The 25718-nt window shown below is 36.3% G+C and overlaps 1 long non-coding RNA gene across 1 annotated transcript in view; it reads left to right on the top strand.

The window, feature by feature from the left end:
• LOC118845747 overlaps positions 1-25718 on the top strand; it is a 185266-nt gene that overhangs the window by 99880 nt on the left and 59668 nt on the right. Inside the window, exon 3 of the long non-coding RNA XR_005010143.1 lies at positions 4696-4788. This is a non-coding gene — a long non-coding RNA (uncharacterized LOC118845747). The remainder of the gene's footprint in view (positions 1-4695; positions 4789-25718) is intronic.

Below are 25718 nucleotides of genomic sequence, written 5' to 3'. Positions count from 1 at the left end.
ATCACCTGCATACTATATTTCCCCTGGCTTCTTCATGAGAGGGCAGGGAGAGAATGAGTAGAGAAAAAAGAAAGCTGCACCCCAAAGATTCTCAAAATAGTAATTTGGTATTAGAGAGAGTATGCGATATAGCAGGCACAGTGCTGGGTTTCCTGGTTAGGAAAAATTGGGTTCAAATCCTGCTTATGAAATTTCCTACCTGGGTTAAAATAGATAAGTTACTCAACTAACCTCTCTGGGTCTCTGACAAGTATGAAAGACTATATTTAGTCATAGACATTATCTGTTTCATTTGGGGAATTTAGAAAACTAGGTACACAGAAAAGTTTTTTTTTTTTAAATAATCCCTTTGTTTTACACATTGTACAGGTTCCATTCGTATTTGAAAATGTTTGCCACATTCCAATTTTTTTTAAAATAAATACGGTGCAGAGCACACAAACAAAAGACTTCTGTGGACCTTTGCTGACAATCCTGTCATGATCCTGGAGGGATTTTTAGAATCCCCAGTTATCTGTTTACCACTTCAATCCAGAGGCTTAAGGACAGCTATACTCACGTATCAGACTGGAAAGACCAGTTACTGCTGGAATCACTTGCATTCGTCAGTGTAGTTTTCTAGAATCTGAAGAGAAATACTTTTCATTTACCCTTGCAAAAGGAGGAATTTTTTCATTTGTTTTATTATTTTTTTTTAATGTAGAAATTTGTTTCTGACATTTCTGCAGTGAGGCGGACCAGACTGGGAGAAAAAAGCAGGCTCTTGTCTCCCTAATTGCTTCTTGCTCTAAATACTTCCTTCCCTCATGTGACCTAATAAAAAGTCCCGGGAGGGGATGTTTTTAGAATTGCAAATTTACTTTCTCACGCAGATCTCCTAACTTACTGAGGAAGTAAAGGCACTGAGGCAATACAGAGCAAATAGGTAAACACCCCACTGGAAATTTCTTAAGCATTGGCTTGGGGTCACAGAAGGAGGTCCAAGACGACAAAACAAATGTGCTCAGCTGATGATTTTCTTTTACACTCAATCTTGGTACTATCAAATAACTCTAGGAGGCAGCTGCTTGGGCAGCTACTTCCATGCTCACTCATAGAACCAACCCTGAAGAATTAATTCACAGAATAACTACTGTTGATTCTTTTTCAGAGTTCAACTGAAAGATGGAATGCCATTCCCAATAATAGTTCAGTGGTTGATTTGTTTCAACCCCTTGTAAGGAACAGTTTTCAATTCAGGTCTGAGAATTCTAGCTGTAGAGTATTGGTGACTTAAAAGTATAATATATATATAGTTTCCTCTTAAGTGGAAAGAAACCTATTAATTAAAGTTTTTATGCCTTGTATAATCAGCTTAGCTTAAGGTGAGAATTTTGAGAGATTAAAAGTGGGAATTCTTTCCAGTTCTTCAACTTTCACAAATCAGCATGGAGCAATGAGTCTCAGATTTCAGTGGAGGGGAAAAAAAAAGCAAAGACGTCAGTTACATAGCAACCAAAATGCTTTAATAAAATTTTTATCATTGCTAGTATTGGAGGTTGTCTGCACTAATGAACATGCCACAAAGGGTCTGTTTTCCTTTTCAGCCAGACTCCCTGGGGGAATTTTTGTTAACGAAAGTGAAATTGTCTGGGAGTCTGCTACCTGCCAACTTCCAGGTCCTGTCTCTGGGAGTTGTTGAGTGACTACAATTAGGTTATAGAGTGGATTGTAGTAAAAGGACTTTCATTTAGCTTCATTCATGTTAAAGCTTGAACCTTCCTAGGAAGAAGTTGAATGTTAGAGCTCTTCATTTAATGATTAAAAGCAAATTTAATTAGCAGTCTGGTAAGTAGCTTCTAAAGATGACCTTGTACATGAACGTTTTATCTGGCATACACACACATGCACAAACAAATAAATTCTAAACCACTAGGTTTATAGTATACAAATACGTTCCTTCAATAAATACATTTCCTTTCTCTGAAACATATTACTGAGAAAACAGAGAAGGAGAAATAGAACCAGTTTTCTACTCGTAGCTTGATTTTCATTAGGACCAAACCAAATTTGTTTTGGTTATGTTAGTACCCAAATATTCAGAAGGATCTGTGATCTCATACATATGTGAAATGCCTGCAGTGATGCAGATTGCCGCCATCCATACCTGCTAATTCTGTAGGAATCTTATCCATCAATCCCTAAAAGTTCAGACAAGAGGGATCCACCCAACATAGTAGAAGACTTTGTCTTTTCTCCTGTCCTCCAGAGGGTACTATGGAACACTCTGGCTGTCCACCTGTCATTCTTCACTCTCACCATATGGCCAGTCCACAGTTTCTTTCTGTCACACAACTCTCTGATGACATCTTCGACTCCTGCTTCTCTTTATAGTTTCTTATGGATTATATTCCAATACAAGTTATTATATTCCAAAATGATGGCAGCGTACTCCTATCCACCATGTGCCCTTTCATTGTCCTATGCAATACTACAGTGATGTTCCAGGTCTTACTGCCATTAAAGTTTTAATTATTCTAGGTAGAAATTTTTCTAGAATATGTTGAACACTTCTCTGCCTTGATGACATTGGTAATTATTATTGATGAGGGCACAGTCTCTGGGAACCCCCTTGAACTCTCCTTGAATCTTCCCACTTGGTCTGGCCTTGGCCTGAGGCTATAACCTTACATCATCATCAGGCCCAAATCTCTACCTAGCTTTGTCCTTTATTGTCCAGCTACTTCCCACCCTTAATCCTGATCCTGGAGTCTGACCTCATCCCAGTCCCATCAAGCTCCTCCTTAGAATCCTCCTCAAGACCCTCCCTAAACCCCTCCTCTAGTCACCCCAGACCACCCCTCAATCCCTCCCACAATCTTTGTGTATATAAATTTCATCTTGCCTCCGTGAAGGCGCTCAGACTCAATCTAGCTCAGCTTAGATTGAATCTGGCTCACTTGTGAAAACAGACATCACAAAGGGTGGGATTTCTCAAGACAACCCAATATGGCGAACCTTAATAAACTTTGTCTTTTCCCTTGGCTGAGAAGGCTTGAGTTGAATTCTTTTGGCAGGACCCAGCATGTAGGTATTTTGGGGTCTCAAGCACCCCTAAAAACCTATGGTTCCCTACCTATCATCATTTTTCTTTAATCTCTTCATTATGACAATTAGCCAATATACTGTGGTAATATACAGTATTGCACTGGGGGATTCACTGAGACATATAAGAACTGTCTGTAGGTGAACTAGCAGTTTAAAATTATATATATAAGTATACCTGACATTATCAAGTAAGGTGTAATACATCAGAGCTAGGTAGCATCTTTAGTGAATATCTAGGAACACCTCAAAAGTGTGCACTCTATTACCTCATTTGAATCCTCCTAAACTTATCTCTAGTTTGAATTGATGAAAAGGCTGAAATTTTTATTTCTGTGTTGTCGCGTTACTTTTAGTTACAGTACATATAGTGATTGATATAATAGTTCACAAGATATCAAATGGTTGATGTCCTGCCTGAATTACTTTGATGAGTAAATAATAAAAATAGCTAACATTTATATAACACTTAAAGGTCTGCAAATCACTTCACAAATGTAATTTCATTTTATCCTAACAACCTTTCCTTGCTCTTAGTGACTATATTAGCTTCTGTGGGTTTAGTTATTATCTCTATATGAAATACTGTGAGATCTGCATATCCCGTTCTAATTTCTTTCTTGAGCTCCAGTTCAGTATAATCATGTGGCCATTGTTCATTTCCAGTTAAATGTTCTATAAGCATCTGAAATACATATCCAAAACAGAAATAATTATTTTGCCTGCCTCTATCTTTCTCCACCTCTATAAACCACCCCACAGTGCCTGGCACATTTTGTTTTTGTTCAGTTGTTTGACAATCTTTGTGACTCCATTTTGGGTTTTCTTAGTAAAGATGCTGGAGTGGTTTGCCATTTCCTTCTGCAGCTCATTTTGCAGATGAGGAAGCTGAGGCAAACAGTGTTAAGTAACTTGCCCAGGGTCACACTGCTAGTACGTGACTGAGGCTGGATTTGAACTCCACCCCAGCACTCTATCCACTGTACCCCCTAGCTGCCCCAACCTGGCACATAATAGGCACTTAATAAATGCTTATTGACTGGCATTTCTAACTTTTCTATTACTTTTAAATCAACAACTATCCCTTTAGTCACACAGGTTCAAAATCTTGGAGTCTCCCTCAACTCCAAGTTGTTCCTTCTCACTTGTCTTTCATATCCAGTCAATTACAAAGCCTTGGTGATTCTATTGAACCTCCCTAGAAGCTCTCACATGTGTTTCTTTCACCAATCTCACACAGCTACCACCCTAGCTCAGATCCTTATGACCTCTAACCAGGACTATTTCAATAGACTCCTGCTTGTTCTTTTTGCCTCAAGTCTCTCCCACACTCCAGGTCTCCACCCCCCATATAGCTGCCAAAGTCCCTTAAAGAGAGGTCTGACCACATCACTTCCTTCTTCATAAAAGCTCCAGTGACTCCCTGTTCCCTTGGGATAAAACACGACCTTCTCGGTTTGGCATCTAATGCACTTGAGCGATCTGACACTAGCCTACCTTTCCCGATGTTTAGACATTACCCCCCTCCATAACTCTGAGGTTCTTTGTACATGGTGTTCCATTTCCTATCACCATTTCTTTAATGTATTGTCTCCTACCTTTCTATCCTAGAAGTCTCAGCATCCTTCAAAGTTCAGCCCAAGTGCCATCTCCTATGTGAAGCTTTTCCTGATCACTCCAGTCACTGGTTCCTCCTTATTAAAGGTAAAGATAAATTATCTTTATTTGCTTTGCTTGTATATATTTTGTTTTCACTTATGTGTTTTTTCCTCTAATAGAATGCAAGCACTTCAAGGTTTTGCCTTTATATGTCAACACCTAGCACAGTGCCTGACACATAGTCACATAGTAGGTACTAAAATATTTATTGATTGATATAAAAACAAAAGACATCAAGAAAATGCACTGAAAATACTTCTGTCATTTAAGAGCTGTGTGATCCTAGGCAAGAAACTTACTGTCTGCCTTAGTTTCCTCAGCCAAAAATGGGGACAATAATAGCACCTACTTCTAAGAGTTATGAGAATCAAGTAAAACAGTATTTGTAGGGTGCTTAGCAGAGTGCCTGGCACATAGTGAGCCTTTAGTAAAAGCTTGTTCCCTTTCCCCTTCCCTAAATGATTAGTAGTATCACTTTGAATGCATTCCATGAAAAAAAATGGTAAAGCTAAGGAGATAAAACAGAGTATAGCAAGCATACAATCTCTGTTGAGTAATAAACAATGATGGCCATTTCAATGTCTTTATTTCTTCAGTCACTGGCTATTTATTACACATTTAGATACCAAGTAAATAAAACATAGTCCCTGCTCTAAAACACTTTGAAATTTAGCAAGGTATGGGAGGAAAAGGAAATGACACACAAATATGCGATATACTACCCCCAAACTAGAGTACAAAAGAGAGTATCAGAGAGGGAGTAGCATTATTTGAGATAAAAGGAAATTGATGTGTAAATCACATCTTTCCCAACATTGACTTTTTCCTTCATCATGTTCTTTTTCATTTTTTTTAAACTTGCAACTAAGAAGAAAATAAACTATAAGGGTATTTTTAATTCAAAGACTGGAGAACCATAAAAGAAGGCTAACGTAGAATTGTAAAGTTAATGACGTTCATTTATCCTGTGGCAAAGCTGGGAAAATGAAAAAGCAGATATGCAAAGTCATTGTGCAAGTCTAGCTATAACTTTATGATTTGAGTTATTTAGTTTGTCCAGATCTGTGATTTTACTCCTTCTACCAATATAGGGTGGTACTGGCAATCTATATTCTTTAAAATTTGCATATTTAATTACCTAGGAGAAATTATCATTCCCAGACATATCCAGACTATAGTGAAATTCTTTCCTAGAAATCTGAGATAATTATTATGTATCACATTTAAATAATGGAAGCTTTTACCTGTATGGGCTGAGTTCCATGGGATATGAATTTTATGTGAAAACCAAATATAGCAATTAGGGAAATTTTCAGAAATGGAATGCATAAAATGTATTCAGGAGCATATAAAGGATTATTTAAGAAGTTAGGGTAAAATGTGGAATTAGCTAAAATTACATAGATAATTACCTCAACCTTTTGCTTTGGATAAGTCCTCATTTTGTTCAAAAGCAAGGAGCATACTTTGTGCTAAATCCTCATTGCAGTAATGAAAGTGGTTTTCAGAAGCACTATATGGCAGTGACAATTGATGATTTTTCTTAGTTATTAACATGAACTTTGTAAATAGAATTATCAAATGCAATACATGGAAAATTCAGTGATTTCCTTGGCAAAAATACTCTATCTACCACTGAAAATTAGAGTCATAGAGTCTCAGAGTTAGAGGAGACATCAGCGGCCATCTAACCCAATCATTATCTGAAGAAGATTATCTCTTGCAATATATTATATTCAACAAATAGTCATCCAACTTTTGTTTAAAGAATCCCAATGAGAAGGAACTCTACTTCTGGTGTAGCCTATTTTGGACAGCTCTATCTAATCCTCCTTTCAAGAAGTATTCATTAAACACCTACTATGCATGAAGCACTCTGATAGATGTTGGTACTATGGAGGCAAAAACCAAAACAGCTTGCTCTCAAGATTATGTCATAATGGGAAGAAATTTTGTAAATAAAAATCTAAAAATATCAAGTAATTGCAAAGTAATAAGGAAGGGGAGTAGTATGGAGTGAAGACCCTAACAACCAGGGGAAATAGATAAGGCCCTATGTAGAAAATGATACTTGAACTGAGCTTCAAAGTAAGCTAGGGAGACTAAGAGATAGAGAGGAGGAGGGAGTGAATTCCAGGCATGGGGCACAACTAGTAATTAGAACATTATTCCTTACTTCAAGCCTAAATTTTCTCCTTTGCTCCTACTCTTAGACTTTAAAGCCAAACAGAACAAGTGAGCTCCCTCTTCCACATAATAGCCTTTCAAATACTCGACAGTTATCATGCCCTCCCCTTATCTTTTCTAAGCTAAATACCCTCATTTCCTTTAACTGACCCTTATATATTTTTGTTGTTGGAATTTTTGTTGATTTGCTTGAATACCCATTATGACCAAACCACTAGTTTAGCTAGGTGCATTGGGGGATAAGATGATGTTGTTTATACTCACAAAGTAGAGGGTATTTTTAAAGAACTATCATTTTTCTGCAGTAATCATTCCCTGTTATTAAATCTTGGGAAAGATGTTAGTTGAGATGCTATTTGGTTTTTCAGATCATTAAGTCAGTAAGTTTTGGGTTGGGTTTTATCCCCAATTATTCAATTAAGAGTGATCAAGCATTAGAGGGTATTATTTAGCTTAGATTGCTTTTCCTCTTTTCTTTCCTATCTTTAAAAAAAATCCCATTGTTTGAAATCTGAAAAATCTCCAGGTGCTTTTGTTTATTTTGAATGTTAATGCTAGGCATTATTGGTTCTCCATCCTTCCTGGATGATTATCAAATGCCAGTTTTTAAAGAATGTAAATATAAAGAGATTTTGCTGTGCCACTTTAGAAGACATTAAAGCAGCTAAGTCTCAATATATCTCTCACATTTTTTAGGTTTTCTACTTAAAGAGTGGAAAATCATCACCTAAAAACAGGCCAGGAGAAAATGAAATTAATATGAGCTACATAAATTTTATCTGGAATCCTAGACTGCTAGAATTGTGAGGGACTTTGGAGATCATCAAAATCCAATCCTCTTATTTTCCAGAAAGGAAACTGAGTTTCAAATAAGTGAAATGACTTTCAGGGTCACAGGGCTAGGCAGAGGTTGAGTTGAGATTAGAATTGGGGGCTTTGGCCTCCCTCTTTTGCCCTTTCTCATATATCATACTGTCTTGAGAGAATACATTTGGCGCAAGCAGCCAAAATTATTTTTAGAACAAAAATGTAATAATACTTTATACTTTAGCATCTTCCAGCCAGTAACATTAGTACCTGAAACTAAATCTTAAAACAAACTACATGTTAAATTGTATTTCAATGAACTTCAAGGGACTTTCCTAATCATTTTGCCGTGTTACCAAAGTATTGTGTAAAATATTGCTTGAAATAAACATGTCATCATTTAGGGCTTGGAAAGATTTTGGATACAGAGATTTTCATTCCAATCTTAGATTATACTTCAACCTGAGCATAAACCAGTTTAAGTAGTATTATGTAAACTGGACTGTATGACCTCTGTGATTATTTTTGTGACCTCAGTTTTACGGGAGGGAAAACAGATAATGAGTGAGATGCAACCTATTTACATAGATTATTGCTAATTGTCCAGAGGGCACCATTTTATAGGCAATAGGGTACTAGGTTTGCAGTCAAGAAGATTTAGGTTCAAATCTAGTATTCGGAACTTATTAACAGTACGACCCTGGGCAAGTCATGTAAGCTTTATGTTACTTCAGATGACTCTTGAAATTTTAATCATAGGTCATACACAGATTTAGATCTGGAAGCACACTAGAAGACATCTAGTCCAACTATCCATCACATTACAGATGAGAAAACTGAGGCTTGTCCAAGGTAACAATGTTAACAACCAGAATTAAGATCTTGTAAAGTTCTTCAAAGAATTTCTCTCATTCTTACCTATAGATTTTGCCATATAAGCTATATGTAGCATATTTTAAATATGTTGATCATAACCAATTCAAGATAAAATGACCAAATGTCCCATGAAATGATGTATCTTATTGCCTTTGAATGCACTGTGAAATCAATTGCTCTGTTTGCCTTTCCAAGGAGAGTGGGTAAGACGTGCTTTCTATTAATTCTAACTTTCTTTTTTCTTTTGGTCTCATCCCAAGAATTTTTAATATTGTTGTGGTACACTTCCAACAGCATGTCAATTCATTGGTTACGGGACAAAAATTTCTCAAAGAACCAATAATTAATATTTATGTGCAGTCTAAAAACAGTGATAATTAGTATTCTCTATCTCCCTCTCTGCCATTTCCCCAACTGTCACAGTTACTTATGTAGTCAGCCCCAGAGGTCATTATCTCTCTTGGTGGAAGGAATATGATACACTGTCAGATCCATTGAGCATCTTTAAATGAAGTGAAGTAGCTTCTATGTTGGGAAATAGAGAAACTGTCTTTTAAGAGAGTGAGCATCTGTAGAACAGGAAGCCTTTGTCATGAATATATTGATGCTATTTTAGGTTAATAGAGTCCTTTCATAAAGTTGCTGGGAAGAAAGAGCTTTGTAACCAACAAATTCCAATAGAATGGAATTATGAACTATGACCATGTGGAATTTCTATCCTACAGAGCTGATAACATGGAACACACTTATTGCCATGTAATTTGCAATCACGAAATTGCAATGATTCTTTTAACCTTGAATACAGATCTGTTGTCCTGGGGCTGACTTATTCATGTATTTATTCATTCAACAAACATAATTAAATACCTGATATGTGTAAGAAGTGGTAGTAGAGAAGAAGAATACATAAATGCAGCACCGTCTCTGCCCCCCTCAGCTTACAATCCAGTAGGGAAAAATACTATAGGCACCCGTATATATAATAAAAAAGAGAAAGTAACTATAAGCAAGACTACAAATGAGGTGAAAAGAATGAAAATTTGCTTTTGGCTTAGCATGGAGAAAATAGGGAAAGCTTCTTAGAGGAAGTGGTGTTTAATCGGGACTTTGCAGGATAGATGTGATTTTATCTGGTAAAAGACTGGAGACAAAAGAGCTGAGGAGACCATTTCTATGGAGATTATTTCATGCATAGGGAAAGTTTGAGGAACCACCGCACAGGGCTCTGTCGCAGCTCCACCATTTTTGAACCAGGAAGGAAATGAAGAACCCAGGTCAAACAGAACTGACTATTCCCTCTCTTTGGATTAGAGTTCGGGGATTTTTTAAAAACTTTTTTTGTGTCATGGACCCCTTTTGCACTCAGTGAAGCCTATGCACTCCTCAGTATAGTGTTTCTAAATGCATAAAACACATAGGATTACAAAGGAAACAAATTATATTAAAATACATTTATTAAATACATATTTTTAAATTTTATTTTATTTTTAATTAATGGAATAAAACAACATTTCCATAGTATAATATAATAAAAAGATGATTACCCATGAAAATGCACATCTATTATGAACAACTTGCTATTCCTTTTAAATATATAATAACGTTATCATGTATATTTATTTTTTCTCCCCCCCCACCTTAGAGATGGCTACTATTAGACACAAATATGTATATGTATATATCTATATATATATATATTATTTATACATACTTCTATTTATCAGTTCTTTCTCTAGTTGCAGGTAGTATCTTCATATACCCTATATAATTAATACATATTTAAAGAAATAAGTTCGTAGACTCCCATGTTAAAAAAACACTGCCTTAGAATTCCACTGGTTAAAGAAAGCTATCGAGACCAGTGGCATGTATCATATTCTTATCTCAGTTTTCAATTAGAGGACACAGTGCAAACAACAGTGATGGAAAAATGGGGTGAAGGAGAAAAAGTTAGAATCCTTCTTGAGGTAATTCAGAATAAGAGAAAAAACAAACCTTCCCTCCTTCCTCATTCTGCCCTTGCCCTATTTTTATTACATATCTTACTTGCCTTTCCCCTCAAGAATGAATGCATCTTGAATTAAAAAACACTAGTGTGAAAATAACATTTAGGGTTCGGAATATTTAAATTTATTGACAACTTTACAGGAATGAGAAACATTCATTGTCTATATAGGGAACTCCTCATATCCCCTAATTTTTGTGTTCCATTTTCTCATTTCTTAAAGAACCAGAGAACAAACCCAGTCACTCCTAGCTGTAATTACATAGTGGGAATACCTTGGGGGTGATTTTCTACCTTGGGATTTACTAGCTGTCTCATTGCTTCAGAAATCAAGATGTAAATCTCTGCTTCCTATTAGCATGCTACCATGTGTGAGACAGTCATGAGAGCTAAATTAAAATGCTGAGAAGGAAAAATGTGTGACTACACATCAATGCTGCTATGTTATTTTCAGATGCTGTACAGTGGAGCCTAGCTAGTGATTTTCTGTCCCATTTCAGTTCATCATAGGTGCATTGCAGTATGTAAATCCTATAGAATAAAATGAAATGACTTTAATTTCCTAAAACCATCTTTTTCCTGCTGCATTGGTGTATGTTAGCCAGCTCCTAAAAGGAAGGGGCCAAATTTTATATTTTTTTGCGTCATCTATAATGACTAGAATATGGTTGCTCAATAAGCATTTATTAAATGAATGAATGCATGCATACAGAAGCAATCTTTTTCTATAAAAATGAGAAATAGTTTTGTATGGTACATAGCATGCTGGACTTGGAGTTAGGAAGATTTAAATTTAAACATCCCACCTCAGCTTTGGATGACCATGCCCAACCTTTCGGAGCCTAATATCGCATCTCATGTCTCCTTCATAGAGTTCTCGAGAAGCTCGAATAAGATGGTGTTACAGAAAAGCATTTTGTAAACATTAAAGAGCTATTTAACTATCAGTTACTTGTATCATTGGTTTATGCAATTAAACTAGAGTGCTTTAAATTAATGTTTCCCAAAGTTTTTTGTTCTGTGAACACCTTTCAACAACAACAAAAATGTATTCTGAACCTAAGAGTAATGTTATGCAATTACTTTAGTGCTTAAGATGCCATTAATATTTTTTCAGCTGGAACCTCTTTGAACCACTGTCGCAAATTCCCAAAGGGGACTCAAACCAATAGGTAGGAATTACTGCTTTGAGTTTAACTTTCCCTTTTGTATTTAACAGAATCTTGAAACTAGAAGGGAAATGCTGAAGGAACTTAGTTCAACCCCACTGGAATTTGCTCTCCAACAGAATCTTTTAGTCTTGTCTTGAAAACCGGCGATGAGACTTTCATTCCAACCCCTCCCTATCCCCCCAGTCCCTCTGCACATCAGGAAGGTAGGCAGGCACAGATGGAAAGTGCCATGGATTCAACAATCAGAGAACATAGTCTTGAATCTTGGTTCTGCTACATACCACCTGTATGACCTCGCCCTAGTCACTTGACCTCCCTTGGCCTTAGTTTCCTTATCTATAAATAAGGGGGTTGGACCAGACCCACTTGAAAGTCTTTTCCAGCTCTGATCCTTTGATCCTTTCTTTGGGCAGCTCTAGTGGCGTGAGAATTTGTTCCTTACACTGAGTTGAAATCTGCCTGCTAAGTAACTCTTACCCCTGGGTCTTAATTCTGTGCTTATGAAGGTATCAGTGGACGGAAGTGTGAAAGTTGTGCTTCTCCTTGATTTCAATTTTAAAAGAAAAGGGAAAAAAAGCTTCCAAAATTTTAGAACCTAGACAAAGTGTTATCAACATCAACAAAGAAATTAATCAACATTTATTAAACACCTGCTCTGTCCCAGGCACTGTGATAAATGCTGAGGATTCAAAAAGAGGTAAAAGACAGTCCCTGACTTCAAAAAATTTAAAATCTAACTGAGATTAACTCCAGAAAGAGATAGTCAAAAATATCAGAAAGTTAAAGAAGAATGAGGACTGAGAAAAGACATTGGATTCATAGACGTGGCAGTCACAAGATCATTTGTAATTTTAGAGAGAGCAATTTTAGTTGAATGGTGAGAATGGGAGCTACATTGCAGAGAATTAAGAAGAGAGAGGAGAGGAGGTAGAAGGAGAGTATAGACAGCTTTTTTTTTAAAGTTTGTCTAAGAAAGGAAAGTAAACATGGTGATAACTTGAGGGGGATGCTAATATCACATGGTAAATATTTTATTGTCTAGCACAGAGCTGCCCAATATGAAGCCCAGAGGCTGCATACCACCCACAACTCTCCTGAGTATTGCCCCAAATAGATTAACATGTAGTTGAGAAATACAACAAAATAAAATACAGTAAAACATATATAAGAATGCAATTTAAAACTAAGTCAATATGCAGTCCTTATGTAAAGTTTAGGGGCCCCTATTTCTGTTTGAGTTTGACACCACTGACTAGCAGACCTTCCTTCCTGTCATTGACTTCCTCAAACTCCCGACCCAGGGAAATAAACTGAAAGACAGAGTAGCGCGGTGGATCACTGCTCTGGGGGCCAGGGGACATAAGTCCTTCTAATTCCAGTTCTGTTGCTTACTACTGAACGACCTTCCTGAGCTTCATTTGCCTATTTGTTAACAAGGCAGTAGAAATAGATGACCTCTAGTAGCCTTTGAGTTCACGCAAAGAGAGATCATCAATAATGTTGAGTTTTCTCCCCTTGTCCTCTAAAACTACAATCCATTTTTGCCTGAGTAAGATTTTTTTTTAACAAAAAATTCTGTAATCTCAAAAAGACTCAGTGCCCACTTGAGGAATTTTTTGGGGGGGGGATTACATATAAAATTATTTTTAGGTTATCTTTCAGTGGCTTTCTTTTCTTTTCCCTATAAACACTGGGGTAGCTTACAAAAGAAGAAGATTGGTCTATTGTTCTCTTGAGAACTGCAGAGAAAAAACTACAGCAAAATCTCCACAAACAATGCACCTAATCAAAGACTAACCTACATGGCACAAAACAGTGGTCACCCACTTTCAGAAAAAAGGAAGGCAATCAGTGGTGGGGTAGTTTTGGAAGACTTAATGGAAGAGGTAAGACTAACTGGACTATATTGAATGGATAGTATTTGGATAGATTATGGGGAAAAGCAGAGGGCATTTCAGAGGGAAACAACATAAGGAAGACTAGACAGTGAGTCAAGGAAGCCAACCTGCCTAGGGTGGTGTGTAGAGGGAGTTGGGTTCTCCTTATCCCAGGGCACAAAAAGCAGGCTTCCTCTGTTGGCAAATAACCTAAGAGGAACAGGCAGGGGCAGTCCTCCCTAGCCCCATCCTTGAGAGTATTTTCTCTCTGAGGCTTAGTCTCTACAAAAGGGGGAGAAAAAATTGGAAATATACAGCTGGCATTTAGCTTCTCAGTTGAATGATTTCATAGCTGTGTGAATTTTCTTTGGGTTTCCAGGGTTATCGAACTGATTTTCTTTTTGAATTGTTTAAGAATAAACCTAGTCTGTAATGAAAAGCTACAGGATGGAATTTCGGACTTTCAGTTACGTCAATTTTCATTCAAATTCCCAACAAGACATTTCAGAAATAGAGGAATCTACTATGGAATGGGGAGATGGCCTGAAACATCTTTCCTCTCTAATAAAATAAATAAAACCATTCATGCTCAAGAAAAGCCAACTCAGTGTTTTCTTAGTCTACAGGCAATCAGTATTTCCCAGAGCAAAGACAATTTTAGTTTGGGGGTAAGCAAGGAAGGATTAGAATGCAATGTTTCCTGTCTTCCCTCTTCCCTTGACCTCTGAATAAAATAGATGCTGGATAAATTAAAGGGGTGGGACTGATCAGATCTGAAAGTAGACTGGTTGCCTGCAGTATCGGAGAAAAACAGAGAGGACTATTTAGAAAGGTTATTAGAAGGAAATTAAACAACTACTTGAAGCTGATTGAGCTACTGCATTCACTGGTTTCTGCTATACTTATTCCTTAGCTCGTTTCACTAAAAGCCCCTCCCTGAGTTAATTCAAATGCTAATGTTTGGCCATCTGCTTTTTTAGCTGGAGCATGCTGATAGGTCACATGACCCCAATTATTATAATTATAGGCTTTTGGGGACCAGTCATTATATTGCACCCATAGTAGGCATCTGTCTGTGACAAGTAGATGAGAAGTACTACAGTTACGGTGTTTTTTTTTAAATTATTTTCTATATGTCATTTACAGAGAAGAAATGAAGCTTAGTTTCTTAATACATGTATACATGTAGACATAGAAGCCTATGAATTTGGATAAGAGAATTCCATTTTCCAGATAGCTTTCTTTCATTTTTTTTAAAATTACATTGAAATGATGGAGAAGCATCTTTTGAAAAATACCCACAAATGAATATTATTAAGCAAACTTCAGTGGTGTGACAGTGACCAAAAGGCTTTATCACCTAAACAATTTTAATTCTCTACATAAAGAGAGCAGGAAGAAAAGAGGGGAAATTTTACAATTACAGATTTCTAGCAAGAATGGTTAGTGATATTAATAATAGTGATACTAATAACAAATGGGGGTATACAATTAATGTTTATGATCTTGTCTTTATTCGATAGAAATAAATGCCAAACATTTGCTGCCTACCCTCACTTGGTGGGTCATTGTTTATCTTCTCTTAATAAGTTCATTGTGCCTAGTTGGGAAAGGGGTGCATTTATTCTCACAGGATAATCTTGTAGTGCCAGACTCTTCTTTCCAGTGTCTCTTAGTCTTAATAGAAGTGAGAGCAGATTCATTGGTTATACATACATACATACATATATATTTATGTGTGTATACATATATGTATACACACATATATATACATATACACACATATTACATAATATATAAAATATATTATATATAATATTTTATATATAAGTATAATAATTATATATAATATATTATATATAAGTATAATAATTATATATAATATAAATATGTGTATATATAATCACATATATATTCCAATAATATATCTAAAAAGATAAATAGAGATATCTTCTTAGAACACAAACCTAGTTTAATTAGTTCCATTCCAGACCAGGATAAGAATGATCCATAACTCATTGCACAGTGAACATCTTATTTTTTTTAAGAGCAGCTAATACTGTGGATAAATGAATTACAAAGTAATAAATACAAAATAATATAGTATCTAGATTTCCTTAATCAGCTATTCATGATCTGGAGCCTAGTATTTATTAGTTGAGTCTTTAAAGTCCATTTTGTGTTTGTACCTAAGGCAGGCTTACTTGTTTCGCTGGTGTCGCTTCTAAAATACTTAATGCTTTGTAGGTCAGGAACAGGGTGTCAGATCGATTTGACAGCATCTCCCCTCATCCCTCTCCCTTGTCATCAGAGACTATCAGTCTTTCTGTCTGCTGCTTATTACCCTTTTAATCTCCTGTCCACAAAAGACCCAGTGCTGGGGATCAGCCCCAACTCCAGCTGGAGGGGAGGATAACAATCTTCCCTTTTCTGGGTTCACTGGAAGGGAAGAGCAGGGAGTCTTCCCCGTGTTTGTGGTGTTATCAGCTGGGACCCTGTGCCTTTTAAAGATAACATCAGAATCATATTCATGATCCAACTGTTCTCCATATGCCTTGAAAATGGGACTTTCAAAGAGGCCTCTTAAACATGGGCCTCAGATATTCCTTGGCTTAAGGAAATAAATTCTGTGCACTAACCCGTTTAATTCAAATTAGATTTAGAATTGAATCTGTAGGGAAGTAGGACTTCATTGGGTTTGAGCTGTTATGTGCTGCCCTGAATTTTAAATACAGCACCTTATTGCCTTTGCCAACTCTTTAATTTTTCAGGCAGTCCATTAATAGAACTCGGTGAATGAGAATGGTGTGTAGACTGTTATTTGCTGGCTTCCCAGTAGAGATGATGGGCACCATCTGCCTGACCAGAAACCATCCTTATATGCCGCTCGCCAAGAGGGGCCTCAGATGTGACAACAGAGGAGAGGAATGTCCGAAGAAAATGAAGGATAAAAGAGTAACACAAACAGAGTGGAGATAATTTGAACAGAAAATCACCACCCTGACTATGGAGGCAGGGCAGAGGTCAGGGAACATTATAAACAAGGATAGAGCAGAAACTATGGAAATGAATCACAAGGCAGGATGAGGAACACAGGCCATCATAGGAAGGATGGGACAAACAAACAAACAAAAAAGCAGTGACCTGGAGGATATTTCACAGATGGATGTAAATGGAACATATTATAAACTTAACATATGCCCAGTAATTGGGCTTCTATTTCTAGGGTCAGCATTTTCTGTTGCTTCTTATGCATTGTTTAAATGAAGGTGGAGACCGGTAGGATAAAACCTCCTTAAACAGTTAAAAGTCTTCTTAAATTATGTCATTTTGCTGTTCAGTAATTGTCCAAAGTTAAACATTATTCGGTTCCAAGATCACCCTACCTACCAGAGATTTTATGAGAATGAAGGAAGATAATATTTGTAAAGTACTTGGCACAGTGCCAACTCTTTATGACCCTGTGTGGTGACTGGAGTGGTCTGTCATTTTCTTCTCCAGCTCATTTTACAGATGAGGAAACTGAGGCAAACAGTTTAAGTGACTTGCCTAAGGTCACACAGCTAGTAATGTCTAAGGCCAGGTTTGATTTCAGGTCTTCCTGACTCCAGGACCATAGCTCTATCCACTGAGTCACTTGGCTGCCTCCAATTCAGGGAATATCTATTAGCAAATTGATTAGTGAAAATAATAATAGCTAACATTTCAGGTCTGCAAAGTGCTTTAACAATGCCTATCTCATTTGATCCAGGAGCTGCCATTATTATCCTCATTTTACAGATGAGGAAACTGAGGCGAACAGGTTGAATGACTTGCCCAGGGTCACACAGCTAGTAAGTGTCCAGGGTTGGTTTTGAACTCAGGTCTTTCTGACTCCAGGTTCAGCTCTCTATTCACTGCGCCATCTAGCTATACTAGATATATACATACATACATACACACACACACACGTGCACATGTACATATATATGTGTGTGTATCTATTGCACACATATATAGATTTGTATATGCTATATCTAAAATATATTTAGATATAGCTAAATGCACATATATTTGTACATATTTATGTATAGATGTGCATATCTAGAGACATGTCTCTATATAGAGACATATCTAGATATGCATATATGTCGATATATCTAGTTGTACATATATGCACATATATCTAGATATACTGTACATATGTACACATTATATGTGTGTTCATACAGATCTATATTTGTGTGTGCATAGATATACATATATATATCCCCCCCTGTTGTGTACATATAGAGGTTATAAATTCTGTTATTTTAAATCAGCTCATAATAATAGTAGATAAACGATATAACCAAAACAAATAGGACTTACTAATGTTAATAGCAACAGAATTTTATGTTGGAAATATCTTTTAACTCATTTCCAAGCCCTGTTATGTGAATTGGAGTTCAACAATGTACAAGTGTATTTGGAGCTTATCTCTGTGTTATAGTTAAGATAAACACACCCAGAAAATAAATAATAGCTAGGACAAAAAAATCATTCCTTTTCCTTTCAGAAATAAAGGAAGTAAAGGACAGAATACACACACTGAGTGTCAAGGAACTTGGGTTCAAAGCATTGAGTAGCAGTCTCTAAAATGAAAGGATTGTGAGGAGCTTGCAATTAGAGATGATCTCGGAGGTCCTTTGGGGCTCGAGCTTTCTGATCTTATTAGATGAATTTTCAGGCACATTCCAGCTTTAAGTTATTATATGTTTCTCTAAAATTGAAGGATAAAATTTTTTTTTAAAAAAAAGAAAAAGATCACTCTGTGCCTCCCGGCATCATTGCCTTCAATAGCACATCACTGTCAGTAGTAACTGTTTACAAATCAATATGCACATGACTATGGACAAAGCAAGATAAGCAGTTATGGACTCTCAAGTGGCTAAGTTCCTTCTTCAAGTAGAAGCAAACCCCAGGGAGCACACATTTCTAACCTGCATCACACAGTTGTTAATTTGGCTTCTTTATTTTTATTTCTTTTGCTAAATGACTTGAGTCAAGATTGAGTTGCCCCAGATTTCCAGATCTGTCTTTGATTCACACTTAAGCGCCTACTGCTATTCATAATTTGAACACAACTTTTATAAAAATCTATTTTGAAAAGCCGTGACTAACTATGGGCATTCTTAAATAGAAAGTTAGTGGAATTAAAGGTCTGCTTTTTCTTCCAATCAGGTTTTTGGGGGTGGATTTTTTTTCCTTTGCTTTCCTAGTTTAGAACGGTAACAGAGATCTTGTTCTCCTCCCTAAGGAGAATTTCACTGGTTTTTACTTTGGGCAGCTTCTCACTGCTCTAAATATACACCATCCTTTTAGCCCTCTTAATTTTTATTTAAAATAGTGAAAACAGCTTTGTTCTATGGAAGGCCTACATAATATAATGTCTACTTGGCAACTTCTTTTGGTATCCACAAGAATTGGCATAAAAACTACAGAAGACAGTTTGGGTGCTTACTGAAATAGACCAAGACTTTCATTTTGGGAAATCCTATGATTTACATAATTCTTCAAATTTAATATTCATTTTAAGCTCACTTTAAGCATTTAGTTTTTCCATAGATTAAGGTGTTTACCTGATCTTTTTTAAAAGTAACATTTTTAGATTGACAGTGATAAAAGGAAAGAGTGAGAAGTTTGAAGAAATTGATTAGTATCTGCAAACATAGGAGGTATGAAAGGAAAGCCCAGCACTCTGGTTGCTTTGACATTTTAACCCTATTTTCTGCAATTGTTTTCTCATCAGTTTTTTTCTCTTGCTTCACTATTGTGAAATTAACATTTATCATTGGACCCTAAAACTTCTGAGGTCTGTGAACAATTATCTTTTGCAGGGCTAAGAGAAAGGAGGTGGGAGGCAAATTGGTACATTAACAGGGCTATTGGTCTGTATCGTATCCAGGCTCCAACATGAGTTTTCTCTTTCTCTTTTGTACTTTCTCAGCAGTATCATTACTTATTGATTGTTTTTGATAGCTAGTATAAAACTGGTGAATTTCAAAAAATAATGTTATACACAATTCTGCCAGTTATTGGCCCACAATAGACTTAATCAAAACTCATTAATTGTATATTAAGAACAGAACATATTTAGTTATATTTTAATGTAACTCTTAACTGTATACAGGTTGTCCCAAAAGTCTTAATGCCATTTCAAGCTGTTAAACTCTAAAACTTTGAGGACACCCATGTATGTGTGTATATGTGTACACATACATATTAGTATATGTGTATGTAAATACATATGATATGTGTATTCCATGTACACTGCAATACAGTTCTGAATAATGGCTTGGGAACTTGTGCTGTGAATGTAGCATTTCTGATTATTTCCAACTTTTTATGAACATTTACTTCTCTGATTTGAAAGTATAAAAGAGCAGTCTCGTCTTACACAGGTGGGACTTTCCTGAATCAATTGTTTTTAAAATGCAGATTCTGTAATCAAGTTGCAATTTGGAACAAATGATGTATATATGTATGTATGTGTATGTTATATATATATATATATATATATATATATATATATATATATATACATATATATGTGTGTGTGTGTATACACATGTATGTACATGTATATACAGACATATGTTATAGTTATTCTTCAATTACAAAGGTTGAAATGGCCTACAGATACATTTTTAAAAATGCATTAAAAAGTTCTTCATTTTTTCTTAGTTTTCAAGTAAACAAAATTTCATGTTAAAATTATTTTTAAAAAAACCTAGTAAAAAACAAAAAGTAGTCATATTTTAAAATTAGTAAATTTTGAATCTGTTACATTAAATGAGTTTTGTTATTTGTTAAAAGTTATAACTTGCAAGCCTGAATTTTGTATATTCTACAATATGAATTACAATTACATAAAATAATATAAGATATATAATATGTTATTTGTAATATAACAAATCAAAATATCAATTTATATATAAATCATAATGATATGATATGTAATTTTGATTTTTTTGTGTGTTCTTTAAGAATTTTTTTTTCCAATTCCATCTTTCATTTGTATACCAGGGAAAGGAATATTTAAGATATTTCGCACATTGATATAAATTTCATACAAATATTTTTAGCCGGTCTTAGCTATCATCTCCTATCTACTTCCTCTTACTCTCTTCCTCTAATCTTCTCCCCTCTATTTCCCTCCCACTTCTCTTGTTCCCTTCTTTTCTGCCCTGCTGGAGTAGGATAGAGTTACTAGGTTTTTGTTTTTCCCATTGGATGCTAAACCCGATCAGGATGGCCTTGTGCTTGCAGATGGAAACACATGTTTGGGAGTGCAACATAGATATTTTAGGGTTTAAGTATCCCATCACATTTTGGGGGTTGGTTAAGTTTTCATTTTCAAAAAGATGTCAGTCAAAAGAAGTGGGCTATTTAAAAGACTCACAAACAAATGTGTTATGAGTGTTTAAAAAGGTTTTGCTGGCTGGTAAAGTGTGATAAAGATATTAACGGAGATAATGGTAGATAGTTATGTGGCTCCCTTTAAGCCTAAATTTCTTGACGTTGATGGCTGGTTGTTTGTTGTTGTTGTTGGTCCACCTTTATAGCCCTGGTGCCCAGAGCAGGACAGCACACTGCAAATAGCAGACTCATAATAAATACTTAGATTGGATTCAATTGGGCCTTAGTTTCTTCATCTGTACAGTGAGATTTGGGTGTGATGAACTCTAAGGTCCTTCCCAGCTCTTATTTTTTCTGACTCTCCATGATTAGATGTATTCGACTGGGAGTCTGGTGACATCTGCCATTAGCAAGCTTCATGACCTTTGATAAGTCTCCTAAACTAACAGCTCGTCCAGTGTGCAAATTGCCTGTGTGGTTAAAAATGTTCAGTGGCAGCACCTGCTTAGTGTCAACCATGGCTGCTAGGCAGGAGTTGGTTCTGCCAAATGCTCTTTTATTCAGATTTAATAGTGGGGATGCCTAGGAACAGAGGAAGGGACTTTTTGGTCTTTTGAACCATTGACACAGACTGTACCCCTTCCAGTGGCTCTAACCATCCCAGCTACACCTGCACAAGGTGGCAAACAAGAGAACTGGGGGCAATTATCATAGTTCATAAGTTTAACTTGGGAAATTATACATAATCCCAACTATATTCAATAGATACGATATAATGTCCAGTAGAATGCTAGCTCCTTCCCATAGATGGTATCTAAATATCTCTGAATGAATTGATTTGAATCGAACTCACAGAGAAAGCAAAAACCCTCCGAACTTCTGATAGTGCAGTTTTCCTTAATATCTAAACTCTCATCTTGGTTTCTGACAGCATCCCCACCCCCACCCCCACCCAGTCTGGGAAAAAAAATCTCCTCTGGAGTAACTGATTCGTTCCATTTCCTGTAGGACTTGTTGTGGTTTCTGGTTTCCAGCCAGTTCTATTTCTGCATTCAGTTTTCTCCCTGTTACTTTCTGTTTTCTAAAAGTATAACTTCTCTTTGACATTTTGTTAAAGTGGAATTTCTCTTAAATTTGTCAAATTTTAAAAAATGCCTGGAGAAACACATGCAGGTGACAGGGAAATGGAATCAAATTGGACAGAGGCTTTTGAGTTCTGAAACTCGGTAAGCAGTGGCTGGACATGTGTTATTGTTATAACCAGTGCTGAATCCTTTCCGTATGGATACTGGACTATTTTCTTTACCAGTCAATATGGTGCATGTATGGTATGTATGTATGTGTGTGCATCTTTTATGTATATATATGTGTGTATATATTTATATATATATATATATGATAAGGCTTTCTAACGTTGTGTATGTATACATATACATATAGACATATGCACACGTTGTTGTTTAGTCCTATCCAATTCTTTGTGACACTATGGATCATACTGTCCATGGGGTTTCTTGGCAAAGAAACTCAAGTGGTTGTTCATTTCTTTCTCCAGTGGATTAAGGCAAACATGTTAAGTGACTTGACTAGGGTCACACAGTTACCAAGTGTCTGAGGCCATATCTGAATGAAAAACATGAGACTTCCTGACTCTAGGCCTGGCACTCTATCCACTGAGCCATCTAGCTGCCTATATATATTATATATATATATATATATTATATATATATATATATATATATATATATATATATATATATATATATATATGTATATGTATATATATGTAAACATATATATATACAGATACATACACATATACATAAAATATATAGAGAGAGATAGCAACAGATACAGAAGGAGACGGAGACAGAGAGAAAGGAAGACAGAGAGACTAAAGGAATCCAGGGGTCCAGTGAACACCTAGCAGGCATAACATTGAGGAAAACAGAGAAACCGGAAGACTGCTATTTCATATAAGGTAGGAAATAGAAGTGTAAGAGAACTCTCATGTAGAAGAAAAATCCACCCAAAGGAATGTACAAATGACTCCAAAGTCCAAATATGGGCACAGGGAGATCCTGGAATTAAAGAAAAATCATTCTTGAGCTTTTTAAGATAAGACTTTCTAATTTTGTTTGCTTAGATATGCCAGCATTTGCAATTGAGAAGCAAACAATCCACATAGAATTTCATGAAATTTACTGTACTCTCCCAGCAGGAATCTTATGAAAATAATACTAAATAACATTTATAGAGCTTTACTATTTCCTGTGGCCATAGATTTAGAGCTAGAAGAGACCTCAGAGGTCATATATAGTTCAATCTTCTTGTTTTACAGTTGGAGAAACTGAGGCACCCAGAGATTAAGTGAGCAGATTAAACAGGTAGTGATACTTTCTTAACAATCCCATAAAGTAGAACACATATATTATTATCTTTGTTTTGAAAATGAAAACAAAAATGAGGCTCAGAAAGGTTAGCTATGTGCTTGTGGTCAGACAGATGGTCAGTGATGGTATTGGGACTTGAACTCAAACCTTCTGATTCTAAAATCCTGTGTACTGATTCCTAGAGAGGATGAGTGATGTGGTGTTGAGTTCAGGAGTTCTTGTTTTGTTGTTTTATCTGAAACCTAAGTTAATTATTATGACTAGTTTGTCTTTTTTCCTCTGGCAAATATGAGGTTCCCAGGACTCTTCCTGGGACTCAATATGCATATGTTTCTCTTTCCTATGAAGTGGACCTTTCCTTTAGAGTCCTTGCCAAGTTCCCTGCTACCTGAGTTAGACACTTCCAGGAGGTAGTGATGGGATCTAGACCACGCCCAGGGAGGGAGACATTCTTGGGAAGAAGCTTCTTGGTGTGATAATAGAGTGCTAGACTTGGATCTTAGAAAGACTATAGTTCAAATTTCATCTTCCCCATTGATTAGGTGAACTATGGGAAAACTGTTTAACCTCTATGAGCCCCAACTTCCTCATCTGCAGGTCATTGATAATAATGCCCATAGTAACTTACCACATGAAGTTCTTGGGCCCTTTAAATGAGATTGAGCTATTTTAAAGCATACTCAATGATGATTTCTAGAAAGAAGATAGTGCTGCCTAGGAGGCAGCTAGCTGGCACATGAATAGAGCTTTGGGACTGGAGTCCGGAAGACTCTCATCTTCCTGAGTTCCAATCTGTCTCAGACACTTACTAGCTGGTGACCCTGGACAAGTCACTTAACCTTGTGTGCCTTAGTTTCCTAATTTATAAATGAGCAGGAGAAGGAAATGGCAAAACCACTCCAGTATTTTTGCCAAGAAAACCCCAAACAGGGTCATGAAGAGTAGCAACTTAAAAATGACTGAACAAGTGCTGCCTAGAGAGTAATATGAAAATGGACATCTGAGAGATTCGTAGAAAAGCATGACTTCATTTTTGTCTTGATCAGTTTAAGTCAATGTAAGGAAATCCAATTCAACATTCCATGTAATCAAAATGCTATTTATTTCATCTGCAAATGGGGATAATTATAGTACCCTACCTTACTGGGTAGTTGTGAGTATCAAATGAGGTAACCTATGTAAAGTGCTTTATAAGCTTAAAGTACCATATAATTATATAATATTTTTGTTATTATTATTATTGACTGAGCTGAGTGGGGGAAGTTCCCTAGCAGACAATAGGTATGCATCATCTACAAATAGACAATAATTAAATCCTAAAGACATATTGCTCAGTGTCTTGTCATGCATTGTAAACATGAGGATCAAAGATGAAATAAATACATACGTATATACACACATATTTGCATATATATGTACATATATATGCATTGTTTACTAAATCTGCTGTTTTAGGACTGATTACAGAAAAGCATCCTGTCATGAAAATAAAGGCTGACTTTTCAGGAATTATATTATTAGCACTGCAGGTAGATAGTAAGTTTGGGCTAGAATTGAATAGGAGGAGGAAAAGAGTCTGAACTGCATTTGGGAAATTACATAAGACTTTAAAGAAGCCCAAGCTGCTATGTGGCACAGAAACCCATCTTTTGACACTGGTATTCTTTTAGCAAACCCTGGGTCCAGATTGTCCTCTTCTTGGTGTTCTATCAAGAATGCATATGAATCAGAGGGAAAAGCTGATATGGATGAAAGATCTAAGCTGGATGTAATATATTACCACCAGCAACATATTACAAATGATGTGCATGTAAGAAGTGGCATAAAAGCCATCATCAAGAACATATGGAGCCAGAAGAAGAGGCAGGCTAGTCATGCAGCTAGAGTGAGGCGCAGGAGCCTGAGTGTTAAAGTGATAACCAGACACTACTGGCAGACCTAGAAGGCCCCTAACACATTGGGCACCTCCGCTATGGAGGATTTATGGGGAGACGTGGCAGTATTTGTACAGGTTGAAAACACATGGATTGTCTATGAATCTGTATCAGTAGAGGATTTCCCACGATGATGAGAAAGAAGGTCTGTTAAAGTAGCCATTATTATTCCTTATTCTGTTCCAACATACCCTATAATCCCAACATAGCTGATCCAAAGCCAGTCCTCTTTGAAGAAAAAGGAAGGTCAGCAGAAATCATTGCCACTGGTGGAGTCTTGTATGTGATATAACCCTGCATGACATGATCCCACGGAGATCATTGAGGGGAATGCACGACATCAC

Source organism: Trichosurus vulpecula, chromosome 4 (genome assembly GCF_011100635.1).
Source record: "Trichosurus vulpecula isolate mTriVul1 chromosome 4, mTriVul1.pri, whole genome shotgun sequence".
Classification (NCBI taxonomy): domain Eukaryota; kingdom Metazoa; phylum Chordata; class Mammalia; order Diprotodontia; family Phalangeridae; genus Trichosurus; species Trichosurus vulpecula.
Note: the sequence above shows the minus strand (reverse complement) of the source record. Positions and strands in the feature narration are given on the sequence as shown.